Below are 22,527 nucleotides of genomic sequence, written 5' to 3'. Positions count from 1 at the left end.
TGGGAATATATTATAATCATTTGATAGACCCTGAACAAAATCCTTTAACTGAAAATGATTGTGCGGGAAAAGAAGAGTTGAGGGTGCTATTAAAGAATAAAAAATGAATCAGACTACAGGATGGACTCATGGTTAGAGAATCCATAGCAGGGCAAATACAGGGGGTGGTACCCCTTTCATTCAGAGAGCTGATGTTACACCATGCACATGATGCAATAACTGCAGAGCACAGAGGTTCACAAAAAACATTAGAGATACTGACTGAATGATTATGCTTACTGGCCACATATGTCCCAAGATGTAGAATTATATACTAGGGGGTGTCTAGTATGTGCCCAATTTAAACCCGCTTTACCAATGCATAGGGCCCCACTGATGAAAAGAGGCTTAACCCTTCCATGGTCAGATTTGCAAATAGACTATGTAGGGCCTGTAAAAAGGTGGAGCAGGGGGAACCGTTATATTTTGAGTGTGGTTTGTTTGATGTCAAAATGGATAGAGTGTATTCCTGCAAAAGGTTGTAGTGCGCAAACAGCAGCTACATTACTGGTAAATCATATATTTTCAAGATTTGGGTTACCTCAAAGAATAGAATCAGATAGAGGAAGTCATTTTACAAGCACTTTAAAGAGTAAAGTGTGGCAGATACTGGGGGTGAAAAAAAACTGCATATTGCATACAGACCCACCTCTTCTGGGGGTGTTAAATGTTGCAACATGTCTGTTGTGGATATATTAAACAAGTTTGTAGCAGAGGCAGGTTCCAGCTGGGATTTACGTTTACCTCTGGTTTTGATGGCAATCAGATCAACTCCTGCCAAAGCAACAGGTATCAGCACTCATGAGGTATTGACAGGTTGGAAAATGATATTACCACAACATTTGTAATATAAGACACATGAACAGACACTTGTAAGCGCATCTACAGTTCACAAATATATGGAAGAACTGAGGAAGCATTTACAACATGCATTTGCTTTTGTGCAGCGGAATTTAGAAAGGGCTGCTGATAGTGCAAAGTCATATTATGATAAGAAGACATCTGTGAAAGAGTATAATGTAGGGGATCAGGTATATAAATTTCATTTTCGAAAAGGTATTCAGAAAAATTCTAAATTTTTGGTGGCCTGGCAGGGGCTGTTTCAAATTATAGATAAGGTGTCTCCAGTGGTGTATAAAATAGTGAAGCCAGGGGGTGAAACGGTAATAGAACAGTTTGTTCATGTTAATCAAATTAAGCCCTGTCATCCCAAACATGAAGTCAGGGGACTTGAGCAAGTAGAAACAGCTTAACTATCCTGGAAACATGGAAGGAAAGACACAGTGACTGTGTTCATAGTACCTCACATTATACAAAGAATATACACAGTCATGGTATTATTAAAAGAATATACACAGTCATGGTATTATTAGAAATATAAGTAGATGAAAATACCATAAACGTTAAACATTAACAAATTAACTGAAGCAGATGGTATTGTTTTAATAGAATGTTGAAATATATTTAATGTATAATGATGCTTTGTGTACATGTTTGTTTTCTCTCTAACATTTGCTTAATTTCAGAAACTAGAAGAAAAAGGGCAAAATGTTTTGGACTAAATATTTTATTTTTGGTAAAAGGGTGAAATTGGTATTGTGCTATGTACTTAATCTGTCTCTTTTCTATTTTAATTTAGAACGATTAACCTGTGTTTTGAGGTCGGAGGTCACAGGACCGGAGGACACGAGAGATGATGGAGTCATGGAGTCCACGGGATGAAGATCAAGTAATGCCTCCGGGCCGAAATATGGAGATGAAGACAAAAGTAACCGGGATGCCGAAAGAGATGACTTCACTGAAAACCATCCAAAATTGCCAGAATGAAAGAATTGCACCGAATGAACCAGATGATAACAGCCAATGATCAGGACATCTTGACTCTGCAGCATTCTGAGTGGAGAAGATCATCCCCTATGTGACTGGAAGCATGGGCAATGGAGTCCCACAACTTTTATCATTTTAATTAATTATTTTAATTAATTTTGTTAGTTCTTTGTTTTCTTTATTTATTTTATTTTATTATATTATTATTGACTTCAAATATTGATTTCACAATTGAACAAAGTCAACTGAACATATGGACATTTCTGTTGGAAAGAAATGTGTACAATGTTTTATAAGGACAAATCAACCCATTTGAGATGAATATTGCTTTTATGGTGACTGAGCAGTGATTTATTATGAAAAATGTAAATGCTCATTTTATGGAGTTGCTATGATGGAAAGAAAAAGAGGAGCACAACTTCGGTTTCCTCCAATTGTGGATTTGAGTATTGCCAAATTGTCAGAAAAGGATGGGTATGTGGTAATATATATAGCGCTTTATAATATTTATAGCGCTTTAGAATATATAGCACTTCACTAGATGTGATGGCATTTTGTTGCCAGCAATAATGTGGCACACACATATAGTCATTTTTATGTTGCCAGTATAACATGTGAATATGTGGTTGTGGCATGCAAGGTACAGGATTCATAATGCAGCAAAAGCTCAATTTGAAACTGCAGAGCGTAAAAGTGCACCCATTTTTTTTTTCTTTTGAATACCTCATGCATAGAAGACTACATTATTTATATAACTGACTGACTTAATTAACAATTACTAATCACTAATGCTAACTCCTTAACATTATAATGTAGTCCCATGTACAAAATGAGGTGAAAATACATATTTTGAAATTCGTTTTTTAGACATGCACTGGCATTTTTTTTCTCTCTCTTCTGTGTTCAGTTTGCAGAAAGCCGAAAGTATGCATAGCAGGAAATGGAAAAAGATACAGTTATTATAATCTGAAGCTCTCATTGTTTGGGACATGAGGGTGGTGACAGAATACATTTTCTGCTAATATGATTGGAAGAAAGTGTCTGCAGATATGTAACGTCACATGTGGGGTGGCTCTGAGTTTTTGTAATGGAAAAATGACAGAGGGAACTTTAGTTCGTTCTGACTGGGCTCTGAATACAGAAGTACCTGGTCACTTAGCGCTGGCTGGGAGAACTTTTTGTTCTCGCCGCACATTCTAAACATCCAAGATTACAGGAGCGGCTCGTTGGCTGGGACTGCTCTTCTGTGGGGAGCAAGGACAAGGTTGTGTGGGAGAGATTCAAACAAATATCTTTGGTAGGTAAGCAGACACAGTTTAAGTGTGGTCACTGTGGGCTGTTGGATGAATGACCTATCTAAAAATGCCATGTAGGCAGATTATCAAAGGAAATCCCCTGCATTTTAATTAGTCATGTTTATAATGTAAAAAAGTAATGCCTATTTTTAAAAAGGCTTATTTGCTCTGTATCTGTTTTTTTTTCTCTTCTTCTTTTGTTACAGATAATGGTGCAATGTACATGGTACGATTTATATTGTGAATTGTAATTGTCTGCAATATAACCAATATATAAAACAGATTGTTTAGAGTTTTTTTATTGCATTGGGGATTGCATATGTGGACACAGGGAGATTAATTTTCTTTGGTAATACATTTGTCAATTTGCCCATGCAGATAGAATAACAAACAGAATGTGTGTGGGTGTGTCCTCCTTGCATGTTATTTGGAGGGGATCTAATATAATATATAGATTACTGGAGGTCTATGAGCCAGTAATGATGCCTACGGGCGCATAGATCACTGGTGTAGATAAGGCTGTGATACCGGCCACAGGCTGTAGGTGACACTCTATATAAAAGTGTTGGGTTTCCTTGTGTGTATAGGTCCAAGGCTCTCTATAGATCACTAGGAGTTATTCTCCTAGAAAGGAAGGTTTTGTTTATGAAGGGGTTATGATGTAAGGAAGGAAACTATGCTCACCACTAAATGCCACAAATAACCTATTACCACAAAATACTATAAGTAATACATATTACTAGATTCTCCAATATAACAAAGTATGGTCACCAGAATGATATGAGGCCAAACCTAATCTAAATGCAAGGATGAGTTATCACCAACTACCTCTCATATCTTGGTGGTAAGAAAAATACTGCCAAAACCCAAATTTACACAAAATATCCTACAGCTCCAACAATCAGGGGTCCTCACTACTTTGGTAAAAATGTGGGCACTGCTACACACAAATACCTCAGTACGAGTGAGGTTGAACAGGGTGGGAGCCATGACGGACCCTGTTACCACACAGGAGGGGCTAAGACAGGGATGCGTTGGGCACCCACATTGTACAACCTGTATATGGCAGATGTAGTGAAGATTTTGGGGGGAGGCACTAATCCAGTCTGACTAGGATCAGCAACACTGGACTGGATAGCTTTTTCCGACAATGTAGTGTTGTTTGATCTTAACCCCCTGGGGTTACAACGGAAATTGACACTGTTTCACACATACACACTTGAGAATAATCTTAAAGTAAACAGAACTAAATCTAGTGTGTCTGTATTCTCAATGATGAGAAACCCCCAAACAATGATTTGGCAAGTAGGAGATGAGTCATTGGAGTGAGTATCTGCCATCTCCTACTTGGCTACTTGGGATATGAAGTTTTAAAATCCATATCCCTAGTGGGAGGAATAAACTATCTAACCACAGTTTCATATGATGCAAGTGGAGCTGACAATATTGTACGGGCTGGACATTAACCTAAACAATCTAGGAAAAAACTTAAACATTATCCAAGTCACACTTTGGAAAGAGACCTTGAAGCTGGCAAAATCAGTGCCTAATGCAGCGATAGGGCATTAATTTGGATTAATTTCACTTGCCACCAGGGCATCATGGAGGAAAATAATGGGCTGTGGAAAATGATTGAATCCTCCGCTGAATTCCCTGTTTGAAAAATGGGGCAAAGTACAAACATGTACTCAGGAAGTTCAATAAACACTCTGAAGGCTGAGATGAGCAACCTATTGAATGAAATTGGCTCATCAAGAGAGGAGCTGATAATTAACCAAGCCAAAGTAAAGAGAAAGTTGTTTCAATACGATTGGGGGAAAACATCGGAAGAATTAGCAAAGTACAGCAAGTATAAAGAATATTCAAAACTGGTGTACAAAAGGTAACAGGTTTTGAAATATCTGCTCATTTTCCCGTGCCAAAGAAGGAGATCATTACACCTCCGTTTCCGACTAAACCAAATGCTCACTCGAGATTGAGTGGGCACTTGGAAAGGGGATGAAGAAAACAGAAGCTGTAGGCTGTGTGGCATTATTGAGCTCAAAGAAACCACTAAACATTTGGTCATGGGCTGCAAAGGGAAGAGTGGATAACATATTTAGATATAGCACACACGAGTGAAGCCCTTTGGGTCAGATTGATGGGCGGTCAAGCACAGAGTCTCATTTTAGCACAGTGGGACTTCCTATATAAAATCTTGGAAAAGCTAGGAAAGCTGGCAGTGGAAGTAGAAATGCCCCCATTGGTTCAGCCTATAACTGTGTAATTTGAGTTGTATGTTTCACTTTTCTTCTATATTTTCCTCTTCTATAATTTCGATATTGTAACTGCACAACAAATGTAAAAGAATAGTTACATTTTTAATTAGTTATATATTCCCTTTTTTAATATGTTGTTTCTTTTTTGAAAATATTTGAAAGATTCTCAACTGTTTTCTTTTTGTAAGCAGTTGGGAGCCAAAACACAAATAAATAAATTAATAAAAATAGCCCTTGTTTGCGACTTCTCCATCATTTGTCAAAAGACCATGAATTTGTCCATGTCGGTAGTGCATTTAACACCGTTTGATTGAATTATGCTGGGTGCAGTTGCTCCTCTTTTTCCTTTAGAGACTTGCCCACTCTATCTCATATAAACATTGTGCACTTTTAATTGTGCAATACTTGGCATCGCAAATGTTCTTGTTCCTCCTAATCTTTGGGAAATATATGTCCTTCGCACATGTTCTGTTCGTTGGACTCCCTTTGTGCTTTGCATCCCTCTCTTGAAATCGCATCTTTGGATCGAAGCCAATGTACTGCTCAATTTTGCAAGGGAAAACACTTTGTCATCATCTTTCACTTTAAGATCCTGGGTTTGTGTTAGGAAAGATTTCCATTAGTGCTGTCAGTACTGGGAAACTATGTTTCTCTTAGTCTTTGACTATGTTGCCACTTCTTGATAACTTGTTATCCATGTGCCAAGTACCTTACCATACCATACATAAGGGTCCTTTTGTTTTATGGCCTTAGCTACCCTCTAAGGATTTGTTGGTGTTTGTACAAGTGTGCCTTTTAAATTATTTTTAGTTTGTTTATGGACCATTTCTTGTTTACTGTGTGTGGCCCAAGACTGTGGCCAGTGCCGAAAATGGCTGTGCCACTAAGTCTTTTGTTCTGTCCTTTAATCAACTTGTCCCTTTAAGAGTCCCGGGTATTCCTTATTTGGGCATGCAGCCTCCACGAAAACTGCATCTTTTGCTGGCTCCTGCATGTCACGTGTGCTAGTGCCCAGGAACAGGGTTGGGACTGTCTTGTCCTAATCCACACTACTGGTGCCAGTAAGTCTGGTGTGCTTAAATGACTGGAACCCCTGTGGGCCACGATTGGCCCACACCTGGCATGCATGCAAGAGAGCAGATCTTTTATTGGCTATCTCAGATTTGAGCGTGAAACAGATCTTGGATAAGAGTAGGGGCTCTGCATCCATTCCAAGTCAATCAACTGAAGTTCACACCAAACTACAGAAGGAGCCAAGTAACCTGAAACAAAAGAGCAGACCTGAAGAACCGGTCCCATTGGACCCCTGCGTTTGTATCGCACCAAGAATGCCTGCAAGGGCAGTTCGTCCCTTTGGAGTAGTGAGACCAACTACTCTCGGCACCTCCTGCTTATCCTCGCAAAGAGCCTCTTCGGTAGTGTTCCTGGGCCATCCAGCAAACTGACCAGCCCGGACCTGGGGTACTGTATAGTAACGCTGCCATCCTGAGTTAAGACTTGAGACTCTGGGAATCACTTACTTGTGGTCCTGGACCCTCTCTCGTCCTCTCATAGCTCCTCTGGGTCACAATTTATGAGAGTGCACCATGCCGCAAGCATTTGTAGTCCCTGTGTCACCCTGCCGTGGCGACTGTTACTGTAAGTGCCTGCAGGCGTACCCCCCTGTGCCTTGAGATGTGCTACATTGGAACTGTCTTCTTTTTTTCTTAGAGAGCACAGCAAAGGCTACTATGCCGCCATGGACGATCGTGCTGTCCTGCAGCCGCTGAGAGCTGGAGCAAAGTGTAACTGCAGGGGTTAAACCTACAAGTGACCTGGACTAGACTGACAAGGTTTGGCCGGGACTGTCTTGAGGGTCGGTGAGTACTTGCATCACTTACCAGTGACCCCCTGGCCTACGCTCACCAGCCTTTTTCAAACTCCGAAAGTTTCTCTACCTGCACGGGTAGACCCTCCTCAAAGATTAGGGCTTTATTCTTAATCACCTCACCCCCCTTCCTGAACTGTTACAGCTCCTTATAGAGGACCCACTTTCGCTCTTATGCACGGCCGCGTGTTGTTGATGCAATGCTGTAGATAGGGATTGACTTGAAGAACTGCCTAATGTGATAACTGTGTTTTACTCACCTCTTCTGTTGCAGGTTGTGGTTGTGTTCGCCCCCTTTATCCGCATTAGGCTAAAAGCATTTTGTATACATGTTACATAGTGAAAAGAGTGTGTGGTAACTGTTTTATTAATTCTGTGGTTTATTTGTGTTTAGTTATAAAGGCCTAAAATAAATGTATTTTTGATATAAACTTGTCTAAGAGCAGTCTGTGGAGTTTTACTGTGTGTGCTCATTGTGGGCTTCCGATCACTCTCACCACTCCTGAGACTTAGGGCCTCATTACACGGTAGGCGGAGGACCAAGGTGCTATTAGCACCTTGGTCCATGCCGGTAAAATACCAGCACCGCCTTGGTGGAAAGGGGAATTACCGCCCTATTCCAAGGTTGGCGGGGCGGTAATTCCCCTTTCCCCCATTGCCCTTCCCCATTCCCATTTTTGCCCCATAGGGCTCTATGGGAATGGGGAAGGCACTAATTACAATTTGCGGCACCGTAATTAGCACCCTGGTCCCTTTGCAGGTTGGTTTTTAACGCCTGCAAAAAGCAGGCGTCAAAGTCTCCAACCCGCAAAGGGACCTCGTAGTAAGGCGGTAAGGGTTAACGGTCACCGGTACCATTAACGGTGACCATTAACCCTTACCGTCGTCCATTAGTCTTGACTGCCTGCCAAGCTTCTGTTGATTGGTTTGGTTTGTCTAGAAGGTTCCCCTGTTCCACTAAACTAGGGTGGTCAGAGTTTAGAAATCCATCTTAACCGATTGTATTTTGAAGTAGCTGGGTTGATTGACGTAAGCCGTCATCCATCTTCTTCTGATCCTAAATATTGAATATATATACCTCTCATAAGCAAGGTTCTATATGTTCTTTCTACCTTGCATTTCAGCGTATTTACGATTATTGACCAGTGAGTCACTTTATTCTTCTGTGTGTTGGTGATTACTGTATCGTGGGGTACATGTTTCTCTTAGTGCTTCAGTTACATTGTCACTCTTAAGTATTTTCCTATTTTTTCAGCATAGGCTCTTACATCCTTTTTATAACATTCCTTTACTGTCGTTGAACTTTGTTTTAACGCACGTCCATTCTGTTCATGGCTGCATGTCGACAGCTCACCAAAGTACATCCTTCTTGGTAACTGTCTTCCACTTTGTCAGCTTTTGGTTACACTCTGAAGGGTTGTCTGAGTGCATATCGTCAATCATATACTCGACGTGGTACAGTAATATTGCAAGGATTCAGGCATGGGTTCCTCATCATGGCTCTTCGTTTTTTATCCCAATATGATGGTGATAAGGGGGCAGGGACTAGGGAGAAGACAGGTACCTTCTCCTCTACAACCATTGTCTTGAAAAGGAGATGTATTAGTACAATATATTGTGTAAGCTGGTCTCCCTTTCCCAGTATTCATTAACTTTCATAGGAGTCCCCAATTGTCCACAAAATAGAGTGCCTCAAATCTTCTGTCTGATATAATAGCTTTAAAAGCAGCTCACATGGAGGGATCATTTCTTGGGGCAAAAGCACATTTTGGTTTTAAAGGGGGGAACCTCTGCCCCACAAGAGTCCTGTATCCTATATCTTGTATCCTGTATACTCTATCTTTATATACTCCACCATCTCTAGTTGGTCCGGCCCATCATCCTTCGACATATTTGCTTCCCTATCCCTAGTATAACTCTGGGATAAATAGAAGACCAAAACCTAGCTTCTCACTTCATCAATCTCCTTTGGCTTTGTTGGAAGGCACATTTGATGAATTAACTGGGTTATATAGAATGCCCCTCAATTCAAAATGTCTCTGTTCTGTGGTAACATGAAACACCTTCACCAACCACGATAAGCTCTATGAACCAATCGGTTGTTATACTGATTGCACATTTCATTGGCAGGCCAGACTTGGGAGAGTTTCTACCAACAGTCTCTTCTTGTAGTCCAAACCAAAAGCCTGTGGTACTTAGGACCCAGCCCCGTGGGGAATGTTCACATTATACACACTATGCAAGTCAAACCTTACCTGACCCAGACACAAAAAAGGTTTCCATGTGTTAATATAACCGCAAAAACATTGCGATAAAAAAATATCGCCATATTTCTGCTGCAATATTGACCCATGGACACCCCCACAACCCCTGCATTATTTTAAAATGTGCGGGGGACACCCCGCAACCCCTGCTCCCACAAAATATCCTCCCCAAAAATATTGCCTATGGCGAGGCAAACGGCCATATGTATGGAGATATTTTTGGCAGGGATATTTTGTAGGGATACCGCTAGTAGAATTGATCACTTGGGTCCAAGGCACAGGAGATCTTGGGTAGGCTTGTAGCACAGCCTTCGTCGGTCCCACCTCTGAGCACTTATGTGATATAGCTGAGAGGGGACCGCAAATGTGTGCAGTCACCACACATGTGTGCAGACATTACAATGTGACAAAATTAATTCTTTTTAGCACAAAGCTTCTCCAAAGTAACTGAAACAACCCAAAGATTCCACACAGTTGCTCTTCTCTGTTGTATCAATCCAAAATGTTCTCATTCAAAGGTTCACAAGTCTTTCTGGTAATTTACCCAGCTCTCACAGTTTTCACTAGCTGGTTTACCAAGGTGTCAACCTTGCACAGGTTTCTCATTGCGGTTAGTGTGTGATGTACTCCTGTCCCTCTTGCAAGATGTGTAGCTGTTACTGTGACTCTGCTATTAACAAAAAAGCTAACATTTTATTTCAGGTTTCAGGCAGGGTTACCCAGACCGTTAGGCAATAATTACCACAATGGAGTTCTCCAAGGTCTTATATTCAGTGCTCAATATTTAGTATCTACTGTACATAAACTAGCACTATCACCCGGGGGTTTTTCAGTGCCCAATCAAAAGCTTCTCAAGAAAGAGTGTCCAGATAAAGAACAGCAGTCAATCAAAGTCAGAACAGAAAGGTTATCTCACCACCACCCCTTCCTGGGGTCCTCATCGCTATCCTCCTCATCTCTTCCTAACTGTCCTCCGATCCTGGCTATGAGATACACCCCATACCACCCCAGACCGTTCAGCATCTGGTTTGGGGAGGTACCCAGCTCCCTGAGCAACCACTCTACAAGTCCCCAAAACAAGGCAGTGGACATCATCACACTTCCCATCTTCCATTGCAATTGTGGTCTGTACTAAATACATACATAGGAGAATAAATGGCAAGATCTATGCGCTAACAACTTGATAGTATTATAAAAAGTCACTTGCAGACATGTTATTTTCTTATAGGTAGTGAGCATTATTGTATTTCTTGCTAGGTGGGTGCATTGACATATGTGCACTGTAATATGTGATCCTAAGTGAGGTCTATAGTAATATTTGCACTGTGATTTGTTATCCTACGTAGGCACCATTCTTATGTTTGCATTGTGAAATTTCCTCCTAAGTGGGGCCCATTGTAATATACACATTGTGATATCTGCTTCTAGGTGTGTGAGTGATTTCAATCCGGCACTTCACCTAAGTCATTGCCTAGCGAGGGATGCACAACTGAAACCCTTAATTATTTATTTGTGTCTATAAGTTATTTTATTCTGAACGATGTACCACATATATCTCGCCCCTCCCTTTTAACCACCCCACCCCCCTGGTCACACTGAACCAGGAATCAGGCTGGTTTGCAAAGTTAAAATATTTATTTATGTATTGCACAGTATCTATCACACTATTTGTAATGGTTATACAATAATCACCAATGGGTGATGTCACACTAAACAATCTCTTTAATCACAAGGAGTAATAAGGAGCGAAAACAATGCAGCACAACGAGAATACCTTTGTGTATGTTCAATCAAATGGCAATGTGATTACTATTTCCCCCTGCACACCCCTCAATCCCCCCAATATGCAATATGAAGAAATATAAGGAGAAAGAACAGGTTTCAGGAATGCAGAATTCAGCAAATGTATCAATCCCAATTTACCCCCAGCAAACACACGAGGATAACAGGAATGATTGGCAAACGGTCAAAAATGGTTTTAAATTGGCTTTGAATGAATGGGTAAAACACTGAAAATGGTTTTAATTCACTGAAATTGTTGAAATACTAATGGGAGTCACTTTGTATGGGTTCAGACAAACACTAGCAATGATTTGAGAGTAATGAGCAATGAGAAAACTTAATGTTGAGGTCGGGTGCAATGAAATGCTATTTTACAAGTTATAGATTTTAGCCAAACGAAAAATTTGTGGCAAACCTTTAACCCAAAGTTATGGACGTTTTCGTGGAGGTCGTTTTTTTTCTGGTAGAGGCAAATGGTAAAACAAGGATGCGCTTTTAAAAGTACAAACAAGGTTTCTTTACATTAGGGATAGACTATGAAGAAACAAACTACATGACAGCACAACCACCAGACCCGGACGTCTCCGATCAGGTTTTTGCCTGGCGAGACGCTTGCCTTCTTCAGATGAACTATATCAGTGCAAAGATTATTTTAACAATATTATTACAGAAGGACTATAGGGTAAGAGAGAGAGTTCAGGCAAGACAAAAATGATTTCTAACAATACTGTTCTGGACATAAGATAGATTTGATTTGGATAGGGATGACTATGGACAGTACATAGGCTAGTGACAATCCTATGCTATGGATACTCACTACCAATGTTTTGAAGGGAACCGTCAGGAATTCTGGTTCTGGTCAGGGATTTCTGGTACAGTCTGCTGCGCACACCGGACTGATCTGGTTCAGCGATCAGCAAGGTGCTCTGGACACCGCACGACTGGACTGGATCTGCAATGGCTCTCTGGTCTGCACAGCACAGCATGGCACAGCACCAGATTGGGGTTTAATCTGTCCTTCTGGTTATGAAGATAATTCTTTAGCAGGCAAGCAGTTACAGCACAGCCTGGCTGCTCGTTGGTTTCCCCTTTTAGTTGACGGATGGTTTCTGGAAGTTAGGCCCAGCTGAAAGTGGATCAGCTATGCTCTGAGCCTTTCTGCTTGCAAAGTTTTTGGAGTCTGGAAGAAGGAGTATGGATGGATCTCCTTCAAAGTGCGGGATGGTGGGTGGATCAGTGTCTTTTCCTAGGTCCTCAGCTGTCTCTATTTATGTGTTTGATAAAGGGGTGGGTATGCTGAATTATCCTAGGTGCACCCCCTAGGTAGTCTATTGGCTAAAGTCTGCTCTCTCCCTTGATTGGAGGGGAAAACAGTGTGTCATCATGATGATGTGGTTTATGAGGCAAAACATCATCCCCTTTGCCTTTTGCACATAAAATCTATTTCTGATATAATACATCTTTACATGTGTACAATCTTGATACCAATAACATACATAGATCACATATTTTGTGGAGCAAACCCTCTTCCAAGCCTCGTTGCTGGGAGATCTTGTGTCTGGATTTGACACATTTTTGCACTTTTTGTCCGGGACACAACATCTGATTTGTCCAGAATTCTGTACATATGTGCGCATGATATCTGGGCATAATCGTATGAAGTTTCATGCTTCTGACATAAATACAATTTCTACAAAACCAGAATTTTCACTGCGCCTTCTCAGAACATCGCACAGAGTTCTGGCTCCTCTTAAAATGTGCTAAAAAAAATCACATTAACAATGCTATTCATTTTATAATTTTTACAAACTCGCACAGACCTTTATTAGTCTTTTTCAAAAATATGCTTTCTGTGCTTTGTGAATCCACATATGGTCGTCTGTCCCCGCCTCCATCTCCATCTTGTAGCTCAAGAGCATTCTCTGCCTTCTTCCTCTGGCAGAGGCCACTGTTGACACTTTAGAATCTGCGTATCATTTCAGCCAAGGAAGGTCCATTGTCCTCCTAGGAGCAGCCCCAGTGCCCCTTCCCTTTTAATCAATCCCTAAAAGTGAGTTCCTGGTCCAGAGAGTAGAAGGGAGGTGCCTTGCCCAGTGGGGGGAGTTGCTTTGTAGTGTTGGCTTGCATCAAGCTTACTTTAAAAGTCACTTTGTTAAATTTGTCTTTGTTGAAAATAAACTTGCAATTTTAAAACAGGCAACTGGAACTCTAATTCCAGTCTCTAAACCATGGAGATTAAATAGTTGCAACCTATATTACTTTTGATAACAGGTCACTTAATTTATATACATTTGACTTCAATTGCACAAGTTTAAGCTTCTGAATGCAACTAATGACAGCTGTCATACAGGCGGCTGCTGGTACTATGCCCATATTTTGACAGATTTTCACAGGCAAGCACACTTTTTACTGTGGATATTTTGATGATAGATTCTGCTTTTCCTGAGGTTGTGTGTTCATAATGATTCCTTAAATGAAGTGGCTGGTAACACCCACCAAAGATATTGGATGTTTTGTGGTGTTTTGGTCCGGTATTTTGTATTTTCAGCAACCAAGAAAAAGGGATTCAAAAGCAATTTCCAGGTGTCTTGCAATAAAGCACTGCCTTTCATGCAGTTTCCATTTTTCCTTGGTAGGCAGTCCAGTGACATTTTTCAGCAGTGTGGTCTGCTTCCACCACTGACAACAGGCAAAGTAGATTTGGCAGCCATCTTTTCCAGTTTCAAAGCGCAATTTTCATAGGGTTTGGCACGCATAGGACTTTTGCTGCCATTTTTCTGATTCTGGTGCCACCAGCCCACAGTGATGCCACAGGGCAGAGCAGAGTGGGTTGAAACATCCCACAGGTGGAGTCTGTTGTGATATTTGACCTTAGATATGATCCACTGTAATATGTGCTTCTACATTCGATCCACTGCAATAGTTGCAAGGTGATGTTTGCTGCTAAGTAGGGTCTGTGTTCTTATTTGCACTGTCATATTTGGTTTTAAGTAGAGACATGGTCAATTCCAAACCATAAAAACCCAATTTGACAAATTTCTCTATTGAGCTCACACCTTGGAACCAACAAACTAATACCAGCGGCACATAGCTTAGACTTCTCTGGTTGATATCTTCCACACAAATGTCAACATCACAAGTGAACGACGTGCACGGCTCCTAACAATGGCCCATCCTATAATTGCTTCCAGCGATCGTAAATAATCTCATTTGTGCGCCCCTGGCCAGCATTATACCCAGCCAAGCTATCATGATGCCTGCTGAAAGCTGCGGGGAAACATTCATCCACATTTACCAAGTGACTCTAATCTGTGATGCACAGCCTCGAATGCTGAAAAATGGCCGCTCTATTTTCATTTTTGAATTCGCCCTTCCTGGAGACCAGTACCGATGCCCAGATTGGCCCGCCTGGCTATACAGGCAATCCACAGGCACCGGTAGGCGTGAGCCGGCCTCCAAGGAAGGTGGACAAGAAAGGATCCTGACCTGAGCCTCACCAGAGACTACCGGAGGCTAGGGCCAGAAACTCTGCCCTCTTTGCCGCTGCGCCACCATTTACCTAAAGAAACTACCTGGTAAGCGCTGCAACTATGTAGGCACGCGCATCCTCTCTTATGCCATTCTCCGCCGCGACAGCTGTAAACGCCGAACCCAATTAGTTTGCATCTGCACATCCGTACGTCGCAGAGCACTCGCATTAACAAATGCAAGCCTGACCCTTGCAAAGCCAATGTGGATCCAGCCTCTCCTCAGTTGTTTCTAACTATTCAAACGTATGCCTAGCCCACTACTACTGTATGCATATGAGATTCCTCGTCGCTCCCAGCCTGTGTGCCCAGCCCATTTGCACATGCTCTTAGCCCTACAAATGCGGGTCTAGCCCATCCTCACTTGTTCCTAGCCTGTAAATGTATGCCTAGCCTTTAATTATATGCTCATTGCTATGCATATGTGATTCCTAGTTGCTCCCAGCCTGGGTGCCCAGCCCATTTGCACATGCTCCTAACTTCATAAATGCGGGTCTAGCCCATTCTCACTTGTTCATAGCTTGTAAATGTATGCCTATCCCTTATTTATGTGCTCCTTGCCTTGCATATATGACTCTTAGCTGCTCCTAGCCTGTGTTCCCAGCCCATTTTCACATGCTCTTAGCCCTACAAATGCGGGTCTAGCTCATCCTCACTTGTTCGTAGCATGTAAATGTATGCCTAGCCTTTAATTATATGCTCATTGCTATGCATATGTGATTCCTAGTCGCTCCCAGCCTGTGTGCCCAGCCAGTTTGCGTATGCTCTTAACTTCATAAATGCAGCTCTAGCCCATTCTCACTTGTTCATAGCTTGTAATTGTATGCCTAGCCCTTATTTATGTGCACCTTGCCTTTCATATATGGCTCTTAGCTGTTCCTAGCCTGTGTGCCCAACAAATTTGCACATGCTCTTAGCCCTACAAATGCGGGTCTAGCCCATTCTCACTGTTCCCAGTTAGTCTCCACCCATTGTTCGCTGGACTACATTTGCTCCCATGACTGGTTGCACCGTGCCATCGGCACACACCATGCATCATACTAGAAGCCTCCTCTACAAGCTTCTTACTGCCACCAAGCCTTGGCCCCTGCACTCTCTCAAAACACAATGTATCCTACTAAAAGCCACCCCATCCACACCTGCCCAGCCTCATGTCAATACACCACCCATACTCCCCACCTATACACTACACCACCCCCTTACACTGCCACCACTCAAGAGCCCCACTGTTCCCTCGCAACCAACCCATCGCCCATGCAGAACCCCACCTCCATCCTCCATCACCAGCAGATGCACCAGACTTAAGAGCACGTACTCTAACATCAGGACCCGAATGCCATCCCCCATCTTCCACCTTTCGAAACCTCCACCTACGAACCCGATTCACACAGAAATGCACACCGCACCTCAAACACCCTCTCACTCCCACTCTCACATCCAGGCCCATCCAAACACCCCACCACACAAAAATACCCAATACCACACTCACAACTAGCCTCCACACTACCAACAAAATTACATCCACATCACCTCCCCATCTTAAATGTGCCCTTCTCAATGTTAGATCACTCTCCACGCACGCCTTAGAAATAAATTATCTCTTAACCAATAACAACATTGACCTACTAGCCACCACTGAAACTTGGCTAAATGAGGCATCCGGCCCTGCCATCACCCTTGACCTCCCAGAAGGCTACACAATTCTCAGACAAGACAGACCTACTCGTTTAAAAGGAGGAGTAGCGCTCATATTCAAAGAAACTCTCTCCCTCAGATCCATCAGCCCCCCATGGCAGAGCAACTCATATTTTCTCTTTGTAAAGCTCTCACTATCCTCAAATAGCACCATCAATATACACATGCTATATCGTCTCCCAGGCCTCCCATCAGACTTTCAGGGACACCTCTCCCACCTACTTAGCAACAACATCAAAGGATCCACTAAGACCCTCCTCCTTGGAGACCTGAACCTAGGTCTCAACGACCCCAAGGACAAAGCTGCGGCCACCCTTGCCAAAGAACTCAACGACCTAGGATTTGCCCAAAGAATCACCACCCCAACTCACAACAAAGACCGCACCCTCGACTGGGTCGCAGACCACAACTGCCTCACCTCTGTCACCTCTAACAGAGCACTACAATGGACTGACCACAATTACATTGAATTCACTTCGCCCATCACATCCAGCACCAAAATACTCTCACCCGCTCCACCTTCACAAGCTAGGAGCTCCAAAACAACCACTGCTGACATTCTAAGACCGTACCTTAACATCCGAGCACTTGCCCACCCCTTCTCTGATGACCCCAACACCCTAGTGGATATCTACAAACATACTCTCTCCAATGCTATCAGGCCATAGCGCCTCTGGAAAACAAAAAAGGAAAAAGGACTCTTCACTCTAACTCCTGGTTCTCAGCAGAACCACAATCCATGCGCTCTTGCAAAAGAGAGGCATTAAAAAAATGGCAAACCGACCCATGCGACATTACCAAGAATTGCTTCAACCTTATCTCCCACCAATATAAAGATGCCATTACCAAAGCTAAAGCTAACGACTTTAACACCCGAATCACTAATGCAAATTCACAATCCAAGGAAATCTTTACAATATTTAAGGAACTTACTTCTCCCTCTAACACCCCCTACGAGATTATCAAAGATGAAGCTTGGTGCGCCAGTATTCAAGCGGCTATGCTTAATAAAATTAATCTTCTGCAAAAATAAATTCAGGACCACTACAATGCCTTACCCGGTAATACAGAGATCAATCAGCCACAACCCACTCATCCCTCCAACAATCCTCTCTTCACCTTTAGAGACATCTCAGAACTTGAACTTAATAACATCCTTAAATACGTAAAACCCTTAACATGCAACGGGGACATATGTCCTGCAAAGCTCATCAAGGATTGCGCAGATAGCCTTGCTCCCCTACTGACAGCCTTTGTCAATGCCTCCTTCAGAACTGGCATCATTCCCGCTAGCCTCAAAGAGGCATGGGTCTGCCCCCTTCTCAAAAAGCCCCCATTGGACCCAACCCAACAACTACCAACCCAATAAAGCTGCCCTCTGCCAAATCCAACAATTCCTTGAAGACCACCCTATCCTCGGTACTTGACAATCTGGTTTCCGTAAAGGACACGGTACGGAAACTTCCCTACTTGATTTAAAAAACCAGATCACACAAATCATGGACAAAGGAAAATCAGCCCTCCTGTTACTCCTAGACCTCTCTGCTGTGTTCGATCTGGTGGACCACAAGACCCTCACATCTCACCTCGCCCAATCAGCAAACTTCTCCAAAGAAGCAGCGCTCTGGGTCCCCTCTTTCCTGGAGGATAGGGCCACAAAGGTCTTCTCCGACATTGCCAACGCAGCCCCCACCACCATCCACTTTGGAGTCCCACAGGGCTCATGCACAGCGCCCACTCTATACAATCTGTTTACGAAGCCCCTCTTCGACAAACTTGACGCCCTGGGTATCGCATACACCAACTATGCTGACGATACCCAGGTACTCCTTACACTCTCTGGAATACACCACAAAGACGCTGCAGCACTCAACACAATCTACTCCACCACCCAGGCCTGGATGGCAGCCAACGGACTCTGCCTCAATGGGGATAAGACGGAAATCCTCATATTAGGTCAAAAAGCCAAACTCGACAAATCATACTCCAACTTCACCATCGATAAAACCATCATCCCTGTGTCTACCTCTGTGAAGACCTTAGAAGTTCACTTAGACTCTACCTTATCCATGAAAAAGCAGGTCAGCAACATTTCCTCAACCTCAGCTTACACCACCAAACTCAAAAATGCAATAAAGCCAACTGTCTATCTATAGCCAGAGCAATCTGAGCCAAATTGGACTACTGTAAAGCCCTCCTAGAAGGCACGTCTGCAAAAAACATTAACAGACTCCAAATCACGCGAACAATGCACTAAGAGCAGCACTCAGCATCGCAAAAAGAGACCACATCACCCATGCCAGTCAGGAAGCGCACTGGCTCCCAGTTAAAGAACGCATCACATTAAAAATCCTCACTCTCACTCACAAATGCCTCTCCCGCACAGCACCTTCATACTTATCCGAGGCTATAACCAAATCCACCTCCGCACGACCAGTCAGGGCTCGCTACGCCAACAAAATAGACACCCCCACCAAATAAACAAAGCTAGAGCTGGAGGGTTAGGCTTCCCCCACATAGCACCCAAGCTATGGAACTCCTTACCTGCTGACATCAGAGCTGAGAACTCCCTCCTCGCTTTCCGGAAAAAACTAAAAACCACACTCTTCACTTAATCCCTATCTTTCTCCCCATCTCTGGCTCTGTATTGTAAATAAAATGCATATGTCAACACAACTGTAAATAAGCAAAATGTACTGTAAATAAGAAAAAGTGTACTGTAACTAAGAAAAATGTTCTGTAACCAGCACCACGATGCCTCCGGGCTGCTGTGCACTAAACAAATGTGCATACATAAATAAATAAATGATCTTTGCTCAGAACTATGCCTTGCAGTGCATGGGTCATAGGAAAGCTCAGCTATGAAGGTTCTCCTTCTGGACCGGGCCTATAATTGGGCAATTCTTTTAAGCACTGCATAGCTACTAGATGTTGTCAATAATGTTGGTGACAGGCCTCTATCCTGATAGTCTTCCTTTTGAGGAGTGTTCCCTAAAACTCGCTGCTTTTCCCCTCCTCCACATCCCTGTCTCCTCCGGGCTACTCTCCATGTTTTTTTGCTATTGCCCACTCGTACACACGTCGTCTCTGGCCCCCGCGCTGATACCATCTGTTACTCATGGCTGGTGTTCTGGATCTTCATCGGATGCTGCACACCTCTAGCATTTCTGTCAGGGTGACTTTTGGTTATAAGCTAGTGTTTTTGTCATTTTGGCTTCTATCTGCTAGCATTTAGAACTAGTATGTTAGCTACTTGGATAGAAGCAGTGATGTTATGATCCTGGCACCATTTTGGTTGTAATCCTGGACTACACCCATGTGTTGTATGACTACTTAAATACAATCTACCTAAAGGAATGAATACAATGGGCCTTATTACGAGTCCGGCGGCAGCCGTGCCGGTAAAGCCGGCAGGCTGCTGATGGAATTGTGGGGATTTACTAGCGCCGGACTTGCCAGAATTACCAGGGCATTACAGGCCTGGTGGTCTGGTAATTACGGTGCTGGCATTCCTTTACTCCCCCTTCCCTTCGAGTCCCATAGGACTCGAAGGGAATGGGGGCCGCGGAAACACTGGCACAATGCGGTAATGGTGCTGGTGTTTACGCATCCGTCTGCGGCTGCTGGCGTTACGCCCGCCAGGTCAGACATGGTGGGTGTGACGCCACACGGCCACAGAACTCGTAGTTAGCCGGTCAAGAAAACGGTGCCGGTACGGTTTTACCAGCACCATTAAATACGGACCGGCTAACTTGTTATGAGGCCCAGTGCTCTTTTGCAGCAAAGCTATATGTTCTGGTGTGTTACTTCATGGTGTTACTCTACATCACAGTCCAGGTAATAGAACTCCTCGTGGTAACGTGTCCCTGCCACCACAGACATTAACCTACTAGTCAGTACCTATAATGACGCCATGGCCAAAGCCGTTGACGCCATTGCCCCACTAAAGTTACGCAAAGGCAAACCTAGAGCTCATCTGAACTCTTGGTACACACATGAACTTAAATTACTTAGAAAACAGAAAGCCAAGTTGGAAACTCTATGGAAAACAACTCCATCAGCGGAAAATAAATCCAATCTCATGAACATTTCCTCCCTCTACAAAAAGGAGATAATCCGTACCAAGAAGGAAGCCTATAATGTTAGAATAAACAACGCAGCCTCCTGCACCAAAGAACTCTTCACCATCCTAAAGGAGCTAGAAAATCCCAACCCACCGACGGACATGTCTGTGAGAGACAAACCTTGGTGCACAAGTATCCAAAATGCCCTGGCCAACAAAATTACTGGCCTCCAAACGAAAATTGAAGCCAAGAGACTTCAACTCTCTAACAGCAACCCCCCACCCCGAGTATACCCACCACCTCTAACATTACCACTGGCTTCACCTTCAAAAAGGTAACCATACCAGAAGTCCAAAAAATTATAACATCCCTCAAAACATCTAACTGTAAAGGAGACAGCTGCCCTGCCCAGATCATCAAAGATGCAGCAAGAGACCATTCCCCATTCATCTCCAAGCTAATAAACCTATCCTTCTCCACCAACTCAGTACCCAACAACCTGAAACAATCATGGGTTCTCCCGCTCCTAAAAAAACAAACATTAGACCCAGCCATTCCTACTAACTACAGGCCAATCACCACGGTTCCATTCTTGTTAAAAATCCTTGATAGAGTTGCATACCTGCAAATTCAGGATTACCTAGAGACCAACCAATTGTCAGGACTGCGCCAATCTGGCTTTCGACCTCAACACGGGACAGAAACTGCCCTTGTTGACCTCAAAAGTCAGATTGATGACATAAAGGACAAAGGCAAGGCTGCCATCTTACTCCTCCTAGACCTCTCAGCAGCCTTCGACCTGGTTGACCATAAAATACTTTGCAACCACCTCTCTTCCGCTGCCCACTTCTCCCCCTCCGCTGTCACGTGGATACAGTCCTTCCTCGCTAAGAGAACCATGAGGGTTTTTTCACTAACAGCAGCAGCAGACCCCATCCCAATCACATGTGGTGTCCCACAAGGATCCTGTGTATCCCCCACCCTCTACAACATCTTTACAAAGCCTCTCTTTGACAAACTGGACCATCTGGGTGTCACCTACACCAACTACGCAGGTGACACCCAGATACTCCTCACCATTTCCAGCAACTACAGTGTGGACGTCAGTAGGAACAATGAAATCTTTAGCATCATTCAGGCATGGATGGCCACACATGGCCTCTGCCTGAAAGATGAGAAAACTGAACTACTCCTTGTCGGATCACCTCACAACCTACAGAAACTTAGCCCGGACTACACCAACATTATTATCGATGGCAATACTATCCTCATCGCAAAAAATGTGAAAACTCTCGGCTTTTATCTTGGCGCCAATACTAACCTCACTAAACAAGTAAACACGACCGCCTCAGCCACCGCCTATACCGGGAAACTAATTAGAGCCTGCAGACCCTTCTTATTCACTACCAGATGCCTCACGCTGGCTAGAGCTCTCATACAATCTAAGTTAGACTATTGTAACAGCCTCTACCTAGGTGCCAACCAATCCATCATCAATAAACTACAGGTACTCCAAAATAATGCGCTACGGGCAGCATTAAACATCTCTAGGCACGAGCATATCTCTGCTACTAGAATCTCATGCAAATGGCTCTCCATTCAACAAAAAATTGATCTAAAAACCCTGTGCCTTACCTACAAAGCCTTAAACCACATAGCCCCCCCTACCTCATGAGCACATTCACCATGAAACCGGACACCACAATCACCAGATCTTCCAACACTCTCTGCCTCACAGTGCCCAGATTCACCTCTAAAAGAGCCAGTGGCTTGAGCTTCATGGTCCTCGTCTCTCAACTTTGGAACACTCTGCCCCTGAACATCAAGCTGACCAAATCCTTCCAACTATTCAGGACACTCGCCATTGGATTGCTACTGAACAAAATACCTACCATAGCTTGATTCAGCT

This window comes from Ambystoma mexicanum, chromosome 4q (assembly GCF_040938575.1).
Source record: "Ambystoma mexicanum isolate Mex_15411 chromosome 4q, UKY_AmexF1_1, whole genome shotgun sequence".
In the NCBI taxonomy this organism is placed as follows: domain Eukaryota; kingdom Metazoa; phylum Chordata; class Amphibia; order Caudata; family Ambystomatidae; genus Ambystoma; species Ambystoma mexicanum.
This window is presented reverse-complemented; position numbering follows the sequence as displayed.